This window comes from Prionailurus viverrinus, chromosome D1, assembly GCF_022837055.1.
Source record: "Prionailurus viverrinus isolate Anna chromosome D1, UM_Priviv_1.0, whole genome shotgun sequence".
NCBI classification, from domain to species: domain Eukaryota; kingdom Metazoa; phylum Chordata; class Mammalia; order Carnivora; family Felidae; genus Prionailurus; species Prionailurus viverrinus.
Window position 1 is genome coordinate 49,829,457 of NC_062570.1, and position 11,547 is coordinate 49,841,003.

General features: G+C 39.8%; 1 long non-coding RNA gene across 1 annotated transcript in view; it reads left to right on the top strand.

Moving 5' to 3' along the window:
- The window catches only part of LOC125147155 (uncharacterized), a 29,938-nt gene extending 18,720 nt beyond the window's left edge, over positions 1-11,218 (top strand). Inside the window, exon 4 of the long non-coding RNA XR_007145032.1 lies at positions 10,438-11,218. This is a non-coding gene — a long non-coding RNA (uncharacterized LOC125147155). The remainder of the gene's footprint in view (positions 1-10,437) is intronic.
- Positions 11,219-11,547: the final 329 nt, after the last annotated feature.

Genomic DNA, 11,547 nt, shown 5'->3' on the forward strand with positions numbered 1-11,547 from the left:
TGAGTTATTGGCAAAGCCAGAACTAAAATCCTGGTCTCCTGTCTTCCTAAAAGTGTTTGTTCCACTTTACTGTTATAGAACCACATAGCAACCCTATCTCCTCCTCTAGAGACCAGAGAAGAGGAGAACTCACACTTTTCTGATTGTAGAGAGTGAAGGGGCATGTATTTTCTAGGGAAGCTTTTAAATTAAGATCAATGAAATATGGAAATAAGAAATAAATGCTAACTGACCCATTTTACTAAGATACAAATTAAAAAGTTAACCTTGGGGTTTACTTCTTACTAACAGCACAGAAGGTAGTTTGGTTCCTCAGATAAGGATCCCTAGAAACAGACCTTGAGATGGAGAGTTGTGCTCAGAAGGTTGATTGAGGGGGCTCTCCGTAGATACACCTGTAGGAAGTGAGAAAGTCAAGATTGTGCAGAAGAAGGTGACCTGCTATCAGCCTCAGCTGATCTTGTGGAAAGCTCTGGACCTAGGATGGCCTTTCACACTTGACTCAAACTGAAGCAAGGTGGGGGTTCTGGCCTTTGTAGCCCTCCATCTGCCAGTCATTGGTCTCTGGTGCACCTGGGGAAGGATATGACCTTGAGCAAGGCAATTCCCTCAGCAGTGGGCAATGCTTGATAAGGGCTAGGGCTGTCAGCCATTAGTAGACAATAGAGTCAGCTGCTGGGGGATGGGTTCATCAGCTCCCAGAAGGGATCTGGGCAGAGTACCATGATTTCCACTTTGTATGATTTTTATTACAAAGTTACCTGTGATAAAAAGATTTCAACTCAAGGGCCAAAACTGATAGATTAGTAGTGTCAGGAGTACTATTTTGAGAAGGGTTCTAAGCTCATCTGGGCTAGGCAGAAAGAATGTGATGATTGGTTAGTGATGTCTTTCAAACAGTGAGTCTTGATGCCACAATTCTTGGATTTAATGATGGTATAGAGTGACTGCACCATGAAGTTTGCCTATGACCATCCTGGTTTATGCCTTGCTTCCAGTGTAATTAGTGATAAGCAATTTTACCTTTTATTCTCAAAAATGTGGGGGCTCTTGGGTGGCTCAGTTGGTTGAGCTTCCGACTTTGGCTCAGGTCATGATCTCATGGTTTGTGAGTTCGAGCCCTGAGTTGGGCTCTGTGCTGCTGACAGCTCAGGGCCTGGAGCCTGCTTCAGATTCTGTGTCTCCCTCTTGCTCTGCCCCTCCCCCACTCATGCTCTGTCTCTCTGTCAAAATAAACATTTAAAAAAGTTATTTTCAAAAATGTACTCCCTTGGAAAATCAGTCATACTAAGACAGAAATTCTCAACCTTGCCATTCCTGCCTCTCTCTTCTGAAGAGTGCTCCTTTCTCTCTGGGCCCTATTTTGGAAAAAATAACCTAATATCCTCAGTGCATTTAGGCTTTCAAAACAGACTGGTAGAGGGACGCCTGGGTGGCTCATTTGGTTGAGCAGCCAACTCTTGGTTTCAGCTAGGGCCATGATCCCAGAGTCATGGGATCGAGCCCCAGATTGGGCTCTGTGCTGAGCATGGGTCCTGCTTAAGATTCTCTCTCTTTCTTTCTCTCCCTCTGCCCCTCTACCCCACTCATGCTCTCTCTCTCTCTCTCTCTCTCTCTCTCTTTCTCTCTCTCTCAAATAAAGAGGAAAAAAAAAAAAGACTGACGCAGAGGGTTTTCTTTAGCGACTTCTGCTTCTAGCTTGGCAACACAAAACTCTCCTGAGGCATAGGTGCAAATGTCCCTAGCAACCTTTCTAGAAAGGGCACAGAGTTAGTTCGTGGTGGTTGGACATGTAAGGCAAAGTACAGAGAGAATAAAACAAATTACAACCACAGAAAATTATTCTGCTGCATGGTAAAACAGAATGTTGTAGATATAGCTACCATCTGGCCCCACTGAAGGTATGTTGGCAAGATTCTCAAGTCTGGAAGAGAATGTCGAGATCATCTATCCATTTTATAGATGGGAGACAGGCCAAGGTAACACTCTAGGTAGTTGTGAAGCAGGGATCAGGACACTGGTTCCTTAAATCTCCCAGTCTAGAGCTTCTACTGGACCAGCTTCAGTTCGCCAAGGAGAAATTAGCAGAGTCTGTAGCAGTGACAACAACATGGAGTCAGCAATTTGGCCTTGGATAAAAGAAAAAGATTGCTCTCAGACCTGGGATGACTTGGCAGAGGCGCTGGCAAGGAAATTGCTATACGCAAGAGCATGGGCATTATTTTTCTTCTGTAAACAGAGCATGGCATCAGGTTGGGGGCCAAAGTCTTCTCTGGTGCCAGGAAAGTGACAGAGGCTAAAAACTGCTACCGCGGATGAGGCGGTTTGCCACATGCCATGGAACACAAAGATAAATAAGCTCCTCTGCTCAGAAATCTCCGGTGGTTCTCTCCATTTTCCTAAGATCAAATCTAAGCTCCTCTGTATAGCATTTGAGGCACCCTTTCTGGTCTTGTCTCTCTCTACTCCCTGTCTCACACCCTATATTCCAACGACATGGTACTCCTGCAGTTACCCTGACACTACCCTGCACTTTTATACCTCTGTGTCCTGGCTCACGAGGCTCTCTGTAGGATGCCCTTCCCACCACCTTTTTAAAAACTTTTATTTACCAAAACTCTCCTTATCTTTTACAGCACAACTCAACGGCATGTTCTTTATGAAGGCTTCTCCCCCTTCTGTGCTCCATGTGCCTTTATTCGAACGCTGTCCTGAGGACAGAAAACATGTCTGGCATTTCTCCATGTCTAGAGCGTGGTGTACCTAGGATATTGCAGGTGCTCAGCAAATGTCTGCTGAATGAATAAATTGACATGACTGTTGGACTAAAATAAATCATTGGGAATATATCTGTCTTCTTAGGACCAGGACTTAATTACATGTGTATCTTTGGTGCTTAGGATGGTGCCTACCACATAGTAGGTCCCAATAGATATTTCTTTTTTTTTTTTTTAAGTTTACTTATTTTGAGAGAAAGAGAGTAGGGGAGAGGCAGAGAGAGAGGAAGAGACAGAAAATCCCAAGTAGGCTCTGCACTGTCAGCAAGGAGCCTGATGCAGGGCTTGAACCCATGAATCATCAGATGCTTCACTGACTGAGCCACCCACATGCCCCCCAATAGATATTTCTTAAGGGACAGAGATAGACAAGTACACAAATAGTTGATATATGGAAGACTGGGCATGGAGACACTGGACTTATATTTGAAGCTAAACGCTGACCGTACCAGCTCCTTGACCATCAACAAGTGCCTAAGCTCTGTGAGTTTAGGTATCTTCAGTACAATGGGGATGATATTAACTACCTGAAAGCGTTATTGTGAAGGTTAAATGAATAATGAAGGTGCCCAGTATACTTCAGATGTACAGTGGGAACTCAGTAAATGCTTGTTGAGTGAATGGGTGGATGAATAAAAAAGTGTCATTAAAGAGACTGAGGTAAAGCATCAGGAAAGCAGGAGGGAGAGAGATATGGCAGCCTGAGTTGGTGGTAACAAAGACCTGGGAGGGCTTTTTGAGAGAAAGGTTAACATTTAATATGGATTTGAAAGCAGAATAGGATTCTCAGAAAGTGCAGTGGAATTAGTGATACCTTATTCTACCTTATAGACCTATACCCTAGTTTATTTTCAGCTGCCCCTAATGCTGTGCCCAACAAAAGTCACTGTAACAATAATGAGGAAAGACCAAGCATAATATAGCAAAACAAGTGTTTAGGTAGGGGAGTCTAAATTCAGGTTCTCTTTTCATAAAAGTGATTTTGAGGGATTGGGGGAGGGAGATTGAAAGATAGGGTGGTATCCTAAGACTTAAAAGCTCCCCCTTTATTCATTTCCTCCTTGGTGCTGTCAGGAAATGCTTTCCGGAAAGAACAGGCAGGTTTAATGCAATTATGTCGTGTTGGCCCTCCCCAGTTTGGCCATGTGCTAGGCAACTCCAGCTGGCCTCACACAAGAGAAAACAAACTTCAGCTGCCCCTTAGGCCATTGTTTTAGCACTCCGCAGAGAAGGGTTCCAGCGGCTGATCCGAGCTGCTTAAGCTGTTTAATTGAATGAATTCAACCTCATATAATAGGATCTAGGTCTTTAAGCATTTCTGTCTGGCGTACCGGATATTAGGCTGAGGGCTGCTCAAGTTACCCGGCCTTGCTGAGACCCTGCGTGTCTCCAGTGTTGGCACTTGTCACATTCTGGTATAAACCTCCGTGGGCTCAGAGCAGCCTTATGCTCTGCCCTGATGGATATTGCTTCGCATTGATTCAACTTAAGTCTCTAAGAGGGGTATGCAATCAGGTATTTGAATGAAGTCTGAACCAAAGAAGATTCCACATGCAGGGACGTGTAATTTTTCTCATTTGTTCCTTTTTTTTTAATGTTTATTTTTATTTTTTGAGAGAGACAGAGACAGAGTGTGAGCAGGGGAGGGCAGAGAGAGAGGGACACACAGAATCTGAAGCAGGCTCCAGGCTCTGAGCTGTCAGCACAGAACCTGACACTGGGCTTGAACTCACAAACCATGAGACCTGAGTCAAAGTCGACCGACCACTTAACCGACTGAGCCACCCAGGCACCCCAAGCTTCTACTTCTAAGCTGAGATCATGCTCTCATTGAGGCGACCCCTTCAGACAACTGCTTGAAGTGGTGATGCAAAAACCTAGCTACTTCTGCCTAGTGCAGTGCTCCTTTAATGAGTCCTCTTTGCAGCAGACGTCTCTGGGCTTGCAGATACTTCTGTCAGATCTACGGAACTGTCTGAGGCCCTCCCTGCTGGATTTGGCCTCTTCTTTCCTTTCCTTTCAGAAGTCTCAGATATGCATTGGAATCTGAAGGCTCTCCTTGTCCAATTCGGATTTCTCTCCCTTTTATCTTCCGTGTTATCCCTCAAAAGGCTGCCTTCCCTGAAACTATTGGTTATAGAACACTTAATATCTTTTCCATCTGTTTTCCAGTCCTCCCTTGATATAGTTCTAGCACAAAGTTTAGTTTAATTAATATTCAATGATTATTCTATTATTAGTAAATATTCTTCACAGCTCATTTACATTTTATTGAAATTTCTTGTACAGCTTTTGTTTTACCCTATGTTAATAACTGCCTTATTTTGGTGGAGGGGGACTTAGTTTTCTATATACATTTCACTAATTCTTCCCTAAACAGGTTAACAGAATGGTAACACCTTCTTATAGAATTTAGAATGCTTTTGAATGCAAGTAGCATTATGCCCAGCTAAAAGTAGCCTAAACAAAAGAGGTTTATTATTTCACCCTTCAAGAAGTCTGCAGATAGAGAGTTCTGGGGTTAGTTAATGCAGTGACATTATAATATCATTGAGGATTCAGGTGCTTTTCACATTTCTGGTCTGCCAACCTCAGCATGTTGATTTTTTTTGTTTTTTTGGCTTGCCCCTTCATGGTTATAAGATGGCTGCCACAGCTCCAAATATCATTTGCATATGAACAAAGGCAGGATGGAGAACATTTCTTCTCCTCTTTCTTTTCTCTCCTTTTATCTCTCTTTTTGATATGTAGGTAAGGGGGTACTTTCCTTGAATTCCAAGAATAGATTTCTCTTAATGTCTCATTGGCCAAGATTGGATCTCGAGTCCATGCTGTAGTTACAAGGGAAGTGCAATTGTCTGTCATATTCAGCCTCCACAGAAGTAGGTGGGCCCTGTCAGGTAAGGATAAGAATAAGGGTAGGATATTGAGAGCAGCAAGGGTATCTGCCACCTCCTACCATTATGGTCAAACACATAAGTATATCTATCATTTCCATTTATTTGTTTTGAGACATCCCCTCCTTCTCCAGGAATTCTCCATTTTCCTGTTTAGATTTGGATTGATTGTCATCCCTCAGTCTCTATATGGTTATTGTTGTGATATTTTCTTGGTCATCATCCAGGGAATTCTATTTGATTCTATCTCATGATGGATCTCCTGTTTTCTGGATACTCTTTTCTTCTATTTCTTAATGGAGTACATTATTCTTGGTTCCCTGAGAAAAGTTTCTTGAGAGATAATTTTATAAGATATTGTATCTGAAAATGTGGCTATGCTCTGCTTATGCTTGAGTGACCATTGGGTTTGGTATAGAATTCTAAGTAGGAAATAATTTTCTTTCAGATTTTTAAGTTCATTGCTCCATTGTTTTCCAACTATTGTTAATGAGAAATCTGATGGTGTTCTGATTCCATTTTTATTTTCATTTTTTGTTCATGATGGTAATTTTTCTCTAGAGTCCTTTATTCCTTGATATTCTAAAAATTTATAATATGCTTTGGTGTGAGTCTTTTTTCATTAAGTTTGCCAGGCATTTAGGGGGTTCTTTTATTCTGGAAATGCATATCTTATAATTCTACAAAATTTCCTTCTTTAATTTCTTTCACAATATTTTCTTCTCTGACTTATCTATTCTCTTTTCTGAAATTTCTTTAGGCTAAATATTGAACATCTCTTTGACTTTTTGTTTTTTCTAGGATATTTCCTCAACTTTATCTTCCAATTCTTCTCTTGACTTTTTAAAATGTATTACCACAAGTTTCTAAGAGCTCTTTATTTTTTGATACCGTTTCCTTTTTTTGGTAGCATCTAATTCTTGTTTCATGACTGCAATATTTTCTCTTATCTTTTTAATGTTATTTTATCTCTTTAAATTATAATTTATAGGGAGTTTTCTTTTGTTTTTTGCATTGTCAGTTTCCTCTGGGATTCTCATCTCCCAAGGTTTTTGCTTTTGTTTTGTTTTGTTTTTGTTTGTTTGTCTCTGCCATCCATGTTGAGGACATTGCCCAAATATTTGATGAACCTTGCATGACAATTTATGTTTAAGAGTGGATAACTAAAAAGCTTACTGGAAGGCCACCCAACTTTTTCTCTTGTGCTGGTAACTGCACAGAGAAGACAACTCCAATTTCCTGATTGAGTAGGTAACTTGCTGCAAACATTCTAGAAACTGACTGAAAAGGTTGAAGGTCATAATTCATAATGCAGAACCTCATTTAATCCTCTGTTTTCAGTACAATGTCTCATTGCTCCCTCTCCATTGCGCATGGAATCTCCTAGACTAGAACCATTATGGTTCAGTTTCATAGAAATAAAAATCTTGTTTTCAAATCCAATTAGGAGAGATGTTGTTATGTGGCTGCATGGGTTGGGGAAGGGATCTTAGAACCTAACTGCTTCTTACACAGGCTTTCAACCAATTCTCCTATTTTCAGTACCTCTCCTCACTCTTGCTTTCTTAAATACTGAAGCTTTCCTGGTCAGCTAGTTTCCAAATCAGCTAGCTTCCAAATTTCTTCTTCCTTTTTCTTTTCTTTTGCCATGCTTTTATAAATTATTATGCTTATAGATATATTTATGCCAGCATATACATTTTATATTTTCATTTGTCTTATTCACTATACATAACATACATTTATAATGTTTTTTACATTTCCTCACTAATTTAATACTACAAAAACTGCTTTGAAGCTATTGATCTGCTTTCATAGATTTAACATCCAGATGTACTGTATTAATAATGAAGAGAGTGAAAATGTTACCAGCAAAACCTGTAATGTGTAAATTATATAAAAATGAGGTGAAAAGCACCTCTCTTAACTGAATGGTCACATAATTTAATTAGAACAAACATATTCAGAACAAACATATTATAATACATGTGTAATAACTAGGATGTGATGATAAAGAATAAATTGAGGGGTGCCTGGGTGACTCAGTCAGTTAAGCTGCCAACTTGATTTCAGCTCAGGTCATGATCTCAGGGTCATGAGACCAATCCCCACATGGAGCCTACTTAAGATTCTCTCTCTCCCCCTCCTCCCCACCCCCACTTGCACCCCTTGTTTGTGCTCACTCTCTATCTCTCTGTCAAAAAAAAAGACTAAATTGTGATTTCTGTGAAAGTCATATTTAATTTTTAATTTAAAATTTATGGAATATATTCCCACAAAATTGTTTCAGCTCTCTTTTCTTTTGAAATCACTAGGGATCACCTGAGCAACCAATCATTGATAACAAGCAGGGGATGAAGGGCACAGTATAGGAAACACTGACTTAGTGATTGTCTAGGGTAGGAGAGTCTAATGTTGCTTTTATGGTACTGCTTGCTGCCCTGGTTTAGCAATATTCTGGAAAGCTCACAGCATTAAAAAAAAATTGGACAGGGCTCCTGGGTGGCTCAGTCTGTTGAGCGTCCAACTTCGACTCAGGTGGTTTGGCTCAGGTGGTTCCCATGGTTCGTGAGTTCGTGGGTTTGAGCCTGCATCAGGCTTGCTGCAGAGACTGCTTGGGATCCTCTGTCCTCCTCTCTTTTTGCCCCTCCCCCACTTGCACTCTTTCTCTCTCAAAAATAAATAAACCTTAAAAACATTGGACAGACACTGGTAGGATGCGTTCCAGTTTGCAAAGTGCTTTCACATCCATTATCTCAGTTGAAATAGGCAGGGCAGGGATTAGCCTTTTTTTTTTTTTTTTTTTTTTAATTAAGGGATCATCTTTTATTTTTTTATTTCAAGTTTTTATTTAAATTCTGGTTAGTTAACATATATGGTAAAAATTGGTTTCACGTGTAGAATTTAGAATTTAGTGATTTCATTCTTTTATTTCATTCTTTTTGATGGCTGAGTAATGGCCATTTGGGCCATTTATCAGTCAGTGGCCATTTGAGATCTTTCCATAACTTGGCTATCGATGATAATGCTGCTATAAACTTTGGGGTGCATGTACTCCTTTGAATCAGTATTTTTGTGTCCTTTGGGTAAATACCTAGTGGTGCGATTGCTGGGTGGTTGGGTAGTTCTATTTTTAATTTTTTCAGGAATCTCCACACTGTTTTTCCAGAGTGGCTGCACCAGTTTGCATTCCCACCAACAGTGTAAGCGTTCCCCTTTATTTGCATCCTCGCCAACATCTGCTGTTTCCTGTGTAGGGCAAGGATTATCTTGCTCAAGAGATATTTCCAAGGTATTCCATTAGAATGAAAGCTTTCTGTTTAGTTGCTTTTGATAGATTTATTGAAGTGTGGGGCTATTCTTCTGCAGAGAAGGCTATTATTTAACAAATAGCCCATGAAAGTTATTTCATGACAAACCATCACAATACTTATTGGCTTAGAACTAAAATTTATTACCTCATATGGTTGTATAGGTTGGCAATGTGAGTGGTTATTTCACAGGTCTTTCCTGGAACCACTCATGTGCTTCAGTTATCTGATGATTTGAGTGGGTTTGGAAGGTGCTGAGTGGCTTCACTGGCATGCCTGGCAGTGGTGCTGCCCATCATCAGGATTCTCCTGGGATTGTTCATAGTGTGGGGGTCTCAATATGAAAGTGGAAGCTGCACAATCTCTTGAGTTGGAAGTTGCAAAGGTTTGGAACTTGTGTGCTATCTCCAACACAGACTTAAAAGTGTGGAGAAATAAACCGCTTGGGAAGTTTCAATGTCACATTGTAATGGGGCTTGGACCCAGGGATCAGTGATTTATTGGGGCCATTTTTATAATGATCAGCCACAGCTGTTATTTATGAAGATTGGTCACTCCATTTTATACTTTTCTCTTGATGGGAACCCTTGAAAGAAATATCTGACTGTGTCTAGTAGCAAGGATTCTTCTTTTTATCCTAAGCAATTCATAACTACACTGATACCATGAAAGGAGAACCAGACGAGTAGGTAGTGAGTCTTGGTTTTACACTGAAGCTATTCATTGCAGCACTATTTGTGATACAAAAGGTCTGGGAAAAAAACCCAGCTAAGTTAATCATAACAGGACTGGTTGAATAAACTGTGGTAGATCCACCCAGTGGAGTACTATACAACTATAAAAGAAAAGGAATGAAGATATATTATTGTGAAGTAAAAAAAAAAAAAAAAAGATAGAGGGAAGCATATATATGATTATCTAACAAAGAATAAGCCTGAACCCAAACAAAACAACAACGATGATAACCTATTGGAAGAGGGGACAAAATAGGGTAGAGGGGCTACAATGAAAGCTAGCCCTTCCTGACTATGTCTTATGGTGTAGTTTTGAGTTTGAAACCACGTAAATCTTTAAAAATTATAAAACAAAATTAAGCATGTATAAAGCAAGTTTTATATGAAACAAAGTAGAACAAGTGAACCCACCTGTCTATTGAATTCGTGACATAACCGCTAGGATTTTTTGAAGTGAAATTTAAAACATAGTAATTAGACTGTTCCTCACCAGTGGGATATGTTTGAAGGACAAAAGGATGGGGGAAAAAAGAAGGAAAGAAAAAGAATTGTTTGTAGTAATTATATTATTAAGAACATTGGCATTGTTATTATGAACGTATTACACATATTGTAGCATATATTCTATAGTGTGTGTGTGTGTGTGCATGTGTGTATACTATAGCATAAAAAAGAACATGAATCTGATCAAGCCTCTTCTTCTACTTCCCATTTACAGGAAACAGGGACCAAAGAAACATGTTAAATGACACCATGCAGATTGGATGCAACTAACCAAGTTTAGAATGTGGGAAAGATGACAAGGCAAAGACCAGTTTCTTCAATAAACCAATTGCAAAGAAAACAGAAAGTGGAGGCAATATAGATTAACAGAGATTTAAGAGACATACCAAAACAATTCTTTGCTATTTCTTCCATTGAAGGTTGGATTCTAATTTCCCTCCCCTTGAATTTGATCTGGCCTTAGTGACTTGGTCGATCAACAGGATGTAGTGAAAATGACATTCTGGGAATTCTGGGGCTAGTTTGTAAGAAGCCTGGGAGGTGCCACATGAGGCCACTTGCAGCACTGTCTCTGGGATACCTGAGCCTAAGAAGTCTGAGTACTCTTAGACCAGTATGTTGGAGAGGCCAGCATTGTAGGCACAGGTGCAGTCATGTGAATGATGCCATCTTGGATCCTCCACACCAGCTATAGTCGATGTGGAGTGGACCAGAAGGATGACTCAGCCAAGCATTGCTCAATTAGTAATCCATAATACTGTGAGATATAATAAAATGTTTGTTTTTAGCTACTCAGTTTTGGAGTTGTTTGCTATACAACTATAGACAAACAGAATAACATCTAATATTTTAAGATGGAAATTAAGATCTGGTGTTAGTAAATGTGGTTTGCAGGAGGAAAGGATGACAAAAAAACCAAAAACAAACCAAGAGATATGTTTTTGGGCATGTTCAATTTGTGAGGTAATGTTATTTCATGATGAAAATGATAATAAATTGTGTGGTGAAATTGAGGAATTGATTTATTTTATTTGAGGTTTCAAAAATAGCTATGAGAAATTGGTATGGGGGAGGGGAGAAAAGATGCATAATTATTTTTCCCTTTATGAATGTGCATTCCTGACATCTCTGAGGACTAAGATCGTCCTGCAGGGAGTATGATTAAAGTTACAAAGAGGAAAACAAAATAAGTAAGTCAGCTCTTGATCCTGCTGCTATATTTACCCACAAGAAAGGAGGCAGCTCTCAGGTGGGCTTTTGTTTAAGTAATGTCCTGAAATCCAAGTGTAAAAGAACAATATGAAATCTCAATTCTCCCAAACTG